The 7227-nt window shown below is 43.5% G+C and overlaps 2 pseudogenes; both read left to right on the top strand.

The window, feature by feature from the left end:
- The first annotated feature begins 430 nt into the window (after positions 1 to 430).
- On the top strand, positions 431 to 3509 carry LOC115248725 (leukocyte elastase inhibitor-like; annotated as a pseudogene).
- A 774-nt stretch (positions 3510 to 4283) lies between these two features.
- Positions 4284 to 7186, top strand: LOC115248726 (leukocyte elastase inhibitor-like; annotated as a pseudogene).
- The last annotated feature ends 41 nt before the right edge of the window (positions 7187 to 7227 follow it).

Raw genomic sequence — 7227 nt, 5'->3', positions numbered from 1 at the left:
ACTCTCCTTGAAGGGTTCAGCCTTGCAGTGGGTGTGTGACAGTGGGTGGTATTGTAGCAGGTAATCACCAGAACATCCAGTTGTGTGAACTGGTTTGGTATAACTTGATCTTAAGCAGCTTCTAGAGAAATACTGAAGATCTGTGATCTCAGCAATATCTTAACATGAAGTTGCAAATGACTTTCATGATTACAGATGTGTCTCGTTAATCAGTATTAGCTCCTTGGGACAGATAATAGAAATTGGCTGTTCATTCTTTAAGAATAGCCAATTTTTTTCAGTTGCAAAAAAAACCCATTTAAAAACTCTGGACCTCAGTGACTTCAGTCGGTCAAAGTTCTTAGCTTGAGTTGTGACGTAATCAATATAGAGTACAGTCAAAGATTGGGTGTGGTTCCACTCCCACAGCTTGACAGCCCTCATTGTCAATGGAAATCTTTAGGAAGCTCCATAGCGGCTACATACTTTGTGATATAACGGTCATTGTTACAACATTTTATGATGTGGTGGGTAATATCCTATTCAAAGACAATTCATTGAGCTTCATTTATCATCTAATACCTGTACAACAAGAAGAAGATTCTGTTTTGTTAAATATGACAAAACACCAGTTGCCTTTATAGGTCCTCTACTTCACTGAGGCAGAGATGCCAAAAGATGCAGAGCAACAACAACAACAGCAGCAACAACAACAAATGAGGCTGCCAGACTTTCTGAAGGTGGTAAAAGACACCAACTAAGATGTGGTTTACTAACTGGAATGCTTCTTTATTGGCACTAACGGCCTGGGTGATGCTTTCTGGTGTGGGGACTCCTCTGAATGTGAGAATTCAAAGGGAAATTTGGCTTTTCTCTTGCTGTTCCAACCTGGATATGGAAGAAAACAGCAACAGAAGACAGAACCCTGGTTCTTCAGTTCTGTTGACTGAAGGTGGACAGGTTAGGGGGAGAGGAAAGTCCACCTGGCTTTTGTAGTTTTCTTCCACTTTATAGCAGCTCTTGGGAATTCAGCCCATGTTCGGATGGTGTGTCTAAAAATTGGTGTTTAAACAATGCAAATGTTGATTCTCCTGCATAAAGGCGTCCATCGCTATGAGGTGTAACATAATTAAATAGTCACTAATCGCACTGTCTGTTGTCTCCACAGAGCTTGAAAACGAAAGGTCTGGAGGACGACGTCCACGTCAGCTTCAGCCAGCTGCTGAACGAGCTCCACAAGGAAAATGCTCCGTACGCCCTCAGCGTTGCCAACAGACTGTACGGGGAACAGTCCTACCAGTTTGTTGAGGTGTGTGGGGCAGCCTGAAAGGCTGTAGTTTATTGTGTGGATGATGGAGCACAACCAGGCAGCTGATTGGCTGCAGAGGTATTGAAGAAGAGAATGCTCTTGTTTGATAGAAAGTGTAACTGTTTTGGTGCTTCCAGGATTTCTTAGGAAGCACCAAGAAGCACTACAGAGCAGAGCTGGAGTCTGTGGATTTCCGTGCTGCAGCAGAGACGTCACGCAGCAACATCAACAGCTGGGTGGAGAAACAAACAGAGGGTGGTGGTTTATGCACTCTCGTATATCTGAGTCACACTACAAATATAAAAACTCAAACTGTCCTGTAGGTAAAATTAAGGATCTTCTGGCAAAGGGGATTGTGACCGGTGACACCAGGTTGGTGCTGGTCAACGCCATCTACTTCAAAGGCAACTGGGACAAGCAGTTCAAGGAAAAAGCCACCAGAGATGCAACATTTCACATCTCCAAGGTAACCGTGTTCAAGTAGTGCCAACAGCTGTGTGGACTGAAACAGCAGTCAGGCACAAGTACAGTATTTAATCTGTGGTTATTTGCCAATAAAAGAGCAAATGTTTCAGACTTGTTTGATTCAGGCACCTTTACTTTTCCAGTTTGTGTTACAAGACTCACAACTGTTACATGTAATTCATCCACTTCTGCAGTGATACCAAATCTAAATTTAATATTCCTTCATGTGATGATAGCAGCAACAGCAATAATCCAGATGTCTTCCTCCTAATATTTCTGTTGTGTTGGGTGTGGAGATGGTTCTGTTCTGCTGTTGTGTATTCATGATACTCGGTAATGACACAAGACAGGATTGATAAAGTTGTCACATGATATTTTATTCCACAATCGGTTACATTTCCCGAAAATTAAAACTTTTCCTCTTAATTGCTTGGGGGTAATAGAGTGCCCACATTTTGTCATGTTATAAGCACAAATGTATTTTACTGGGTTTTTCTTTTCTTACACGCTCTTTTCTACAGAACTCCTCCAAGCCGGTGAAAATGATGCACCAGTCATCCAAGTTCCCCTTTACATTTATCCCTGAGGCCACCTGTCAGGTAGGCAATTCAGAAAAAACTGTCAATAAATACAGTAAAATGATTTGTTAGTAGAGGAAGTTAAGCAGGTTTTCAATAATTGAATGTATAAGATTCTGGTTATAACTGTATCTTTCACATATTGACAGAGAGTGTTTGTTGTCTTTAGGACACAAACTGAGCAGATTTAAGGTTTTCTCTGTCCCCTGGACAGGTCCTGGAGCTGCCTTATGTTGGAAAGGAGCTCAGTATGCTGATCTTTCTCCCCAATCAAATGGAGGACAGCACCACAGGCCTTGAGAAGGTGGGACACTCAAACGTTCTGTTGGACATAAAAGTTAAGCTTAATGGATAAATGATTCATGTCCACTCTCAGCTGGAGAAGCTGCTGACCTATGACAACTTCATGGAGTGGACTCGTCCAGACATGATGGATGTAGTCGAAGTCCAGGTGGGTCTGCCACGGTTCAAGATGGAGGAGAAATGTAACATGAAGAACATCCTGGTCAGCATGGGCATGGTGGATGCCTTTGATGTAGCCGCGAGCGACTTCTCTGGTAGGAGACTTCTCCAAAGAGCCTTTTCAGAAGAGACAAGCCATCATATTAATGGGAAATATTCTCTTTCCCTCTGACTGACAGGCATGTCTCCAGCCAATGACCTGGTCCTGTCAGAAGTGATTCACAAAGCTTTGTGGAAGTCAATGAGGAGGGAACTGAGGCTGCTGCTGCCACTGGTGCTGTCATGAATCCGCAGTGCAAGACACTCTGAGAGATTCTATGCAGACCATCCTTTCCTCTTCTTCATCAGACACAACCCCTCCAGGAACATTCTGTTTGCTGGTAGATATTGCTCTCCTGAGTGACCACTGAACCTTGAGGATGGTGGTGAACCACCTGTGCAGAGGTTTTATCTGCTTTATCTGCAGACTCCATTCCTGTTATCATGCTTCAGTAAATATGTCTTTGTCTTTGTGCCTTCTGGACCTTTTGATTGTTGCACTACTGGCATTTTGCACGGATATTGAGAAACAAATTCATTTAATTTACATCTGGTGTGCCTCTGCCAATAAAAGTCAGTCCTTTTATTGACTTGCTAACATTATTTCAAGGGTTTGTAATAATCACAGATGTGTAACACGGCCTTTAAACCTAAAAATAAAGACATGGAAAAGCTTCTACAGGCTATTGTGTGGAGATGCATCTAGAGCGTCGCAGGTGTTCGGCTGGATCCCAGGTGAGAGCAGCTGGTGAGATCAGCCTGCTACGATTATTTTTTTCCTGTTTGTAATGTGTTTTATGATTGGGTAAATAATGTTAATAAAATAAAAAGTGATATTGTTATTTAACACCACACTTAAAAATTAACAAAATAAACGCTTGACGTTTATTTCAATGTCGATTCATTGATTGCATATCGAAAAGGTATTTTCGGACCGCCTCGGCTTCCGTAGTTTAGTCATTGACAATAGTTGTGGACATAAACAGAGCAGGAATAACATGAAATTGTGGCCAGGTGGCAAATGAAATATCTTGATGTTATAAAAATTCTGCTATACACAGCGGCTGTCTGCTAATAAGCAAAGGATGCTGGGTAAAATCAAGATAGCGCCCGCCAGTGTTTTCTTTCTTCTACGTCTTTTCTTCTTCTTTTTTAAAATCTACCGCCATGACGGGAGACGTCATCGATCCGACCACGCCCACTTCAAAAGTCGCATCCCTGGGAAAAAACTAAAGTGACGCCGCGTCTTCCTGACACGGTTCAGTAGCAGAACACTCCTCATCCTCCTGCAGACAAGTACAGGTAAGTTGGTGATTTGGAACTTACAGGACAGTTTCTACTGAAGCGATATATTCTGTTTCTCCAGTGGTCCGAGCCTGTTTAGTTCGTAGGAATTCTTGTGCCTTCATTTCGTAGAACAACTAATGGACACTCCCTTTGTGGTTCAGGAAATGGCAGCACCATCTCCTCTCTGCAAGGCCAACACCTCCTTCTCCCTGGCTCTGTTTCAGAAAGCTGAGTGATAATGACACCACTTGCAACATCTTCTACTCTCCCTTCAAGCATCTCCTCAGCTCTGGCTATGGTGCTGCTGGGGCCGAGGCAACACGGCTGCACAGATGTCAGAGGTACACCACTCAAACCCTGCAGCTGTGGACAAAACTAGCAGCAGCAATCCAGGTTACCACACAGGTCAACCTGGGGCTTTTTTATGCTCAATTGCTAAAGTTACGCCACACCTTAGGACATCTGTGTGCTTGCAATGAAGGCGTTGCAGAGGCAGAGCAGGTCTCTGTGGTGGGTGAGGTGTGGACTTCTGGCAGATTCCTGGCGAACATGTCACCCCTGAGTGAGGGAGGCCTCGCCCCCCCCCCCCCCCGCTCTGCAAGCTACTGTTGTGACATGTGATTTTTGCTTGTGCAGAAACAGTAAACTGGATGATCGGTCTGAGGATTTAAAGGGAAATTGACTTCTGTTCTTCAGCACTTTGTGCTCTAAACTGGATATGGAACCAAACATTGTTGGGGATTCAGTTATTTGAACAATTCTACATTCTATTAAAACATTTTCAAGATTATGTGTTGATGGGACTGTGTGTCTCCACAGAGCTTGAAACGAAAGGTCTGGAGGACGACGTCCACGTCAGCTTCAGCCAGCTGCTGAACGAGCTCCACAAGGAAAATGCTCCGTACGCCCTCAGCGTTGCCAACAGACTGTACGGGGAACAGTCCTACCATTTGTTGAGGTGTGTGGGGCAGCCTGAAAGGCTGTAGTTTATTGTGTGGATGATGGAGCACAACCAGGCAGCTGATTGGCTGCAGAGGTATTGAAGAAGAGAATGCTCTTGTTTGATAGAAAGTGTAACTGTTTTGGTGCTTCCAGGATTTCTTAGGAAGCACCAAGAAGCACTACAGAGCAGCTGGAGTCTGTGGATTTCCGTGCTGCAGCAGAGACGTCACGCAGCAACATCAACCTGGTGGAGAAACAAACAGAGGGTGGGTTTTGCACTCTCGTATATCTGCACGCTACAAATATAAAACATCCTCAAACTCTCCTGTAGGTAAAATTAAGGATCTTCTGGCAAAGGGGATTGTGACCGGTGACACCAGGTTGGTGCTGGTCAACGCCATCTACTTCAAAGGCAACTGGGACAAGCAGTTCAAGGAAAAAGCCACCAGAGATGCAACTTTCACATCTCCAAGGTAACCGTGTTCAAGTAGTGCCAACAGCTGTGTGGACTGAAACAGCAGTCAGCACAAGTACAGTATTTAATCTGTGGTTATTTGCCATAAAAGAGCAAATGTTTCAGACTTGTTTGATCAGCACCTTTACTTTTCCAGTTTGTGTTACAAGACTCACAACTGTTACATGTAATTCATCCACTTCTGCAGTGATACCAAATCTAAATTTAATATTCCTTCATGTGATGATAGCAGCAACAGCAATAATCCAGATGTCTTCCTCCTAATATTTCTGTTGTGTTGGGTGTGGAGATGTTCTGTTCTGCTGTTGTGTATTCATGATACTCGTAATGACACAGACAGGATTGATAAAGTTGTCACATGATATTTTATTCCACAATCGGTTACATTTCCCGAAAATTAAAACTTTTCCTCTTAATTGCTTGGGGGTAATAGAGTGCCCACATTTTTGTCATGTTATAAGCACAATGTATTTTACTGGGTTTTTCTTTTCTTACACGCTCTTTCTACAGAACTCCTCCAAGCCGGTGAAATGATGCACCAGTCATCCAAGTTCCCCTTTACATTTATCCCTGAGGCCACCTGTCAGGTAGGCAATTCAGAAAAAACTGTCAATAAATACAGTAAAATGATTTGTTAGTAGAGGAAGTTAAGCAGGTTTTCAATAATTGAATGTATAAGATTCTGGTTAAACTGTATCTTTCACATATTGACAGAGAGTGTTTGTTGTCTGTAGGACACAAACTGAGCAGATTTAAGGTTTTCTCTGTCCCCTGGACAGGTCCTGGAGCTGCCTTGTTGGAAAGGAGCTCAGTATGCTGATCTTTCTCCCCAATCAAATGGAGGACAGCACCACAGGCCTGAGAAGGTGGGACACTCAAGCGTTCTGTTGGACATAAAAGTTAAGCTTATGGATAATGATTCATGTCCACTCCTCAGCTGGAGAAGCTGCTGACCTATGACAACTTCATGGAGTGGACTCGTCCAGACATGATGGAAGTAGTGAAGTCCAGGTGGGTCTGCCACGGTTCAAGATGGAGGAGAAATGTAACATGAAGAACATCCTGGTCAGCATGGGCATGGTGGATGCCTTTAATGAGCCGCGAGCGACTTCTCTGGTAGGAGACTTTCTCCAAAGAGCCTTTTCAGAAGACAAGCCATCATATTAATGGGAAATATTCTCTTTCCCTCCCTGACTGACAGCATGTCTCCAGCCAATGACCTGGTCCTGTCAGAAGTGATTCACAAAGCTTTTGTGAAGTCAATGAGGAGGGAACTGAGGCTGCTGCTGCCACTGGTGCTGTCTTCACTTTGCACTGTGCAGTATTCCCTCAGAATTTATGCAGACCATCCTTTCCTCTTCTTCATCAGACACAACCCCTCCAGGAACATTCTGTTTGCTGGTAGATATTGCTCTCCTGAGTGACCACTGAACCTTGAGGATGGTGGTGAACCACCTGTGCAGAGGTTTTATCTGCTTTATCTGCAGACTCCATTCCTGTTATCATGCTTCAGTAAATACGTCTTTGTCTTTGTGCCTTCTGGACCTTTTGATTGTTGCACTACTGGCATTTTGCACTGATATTGAGAAACAAATTCATTTAATTTACATCTGGTGTGCCTCTGCCAATAAAAGTCAGTCCTTTTATTGACTTGCTAACATTATTTCAAGGGTTTGTAATAATCCACAGAT

The sequence above is a fragment of the Takifugu rubripes genome, unplaced genomic scaffold (assembly GCF_901000725.2).
Source record: "Takifugu rubripes unplaced genomic scaffold, fTakRub1.2, whole genome shotgun sequence".
Taxonomy (NCBI): Eukaryota; Metazoa; Chordata; class Actinopteri; order Tetraodontiformes; family Tetraodontidae; genus Takifugu; species Takifugu rubripes.
Note: the sequence above shows the minus strand (reverse complement) of the source record. Positions and strands in the feature narration are given on the sequence as shown.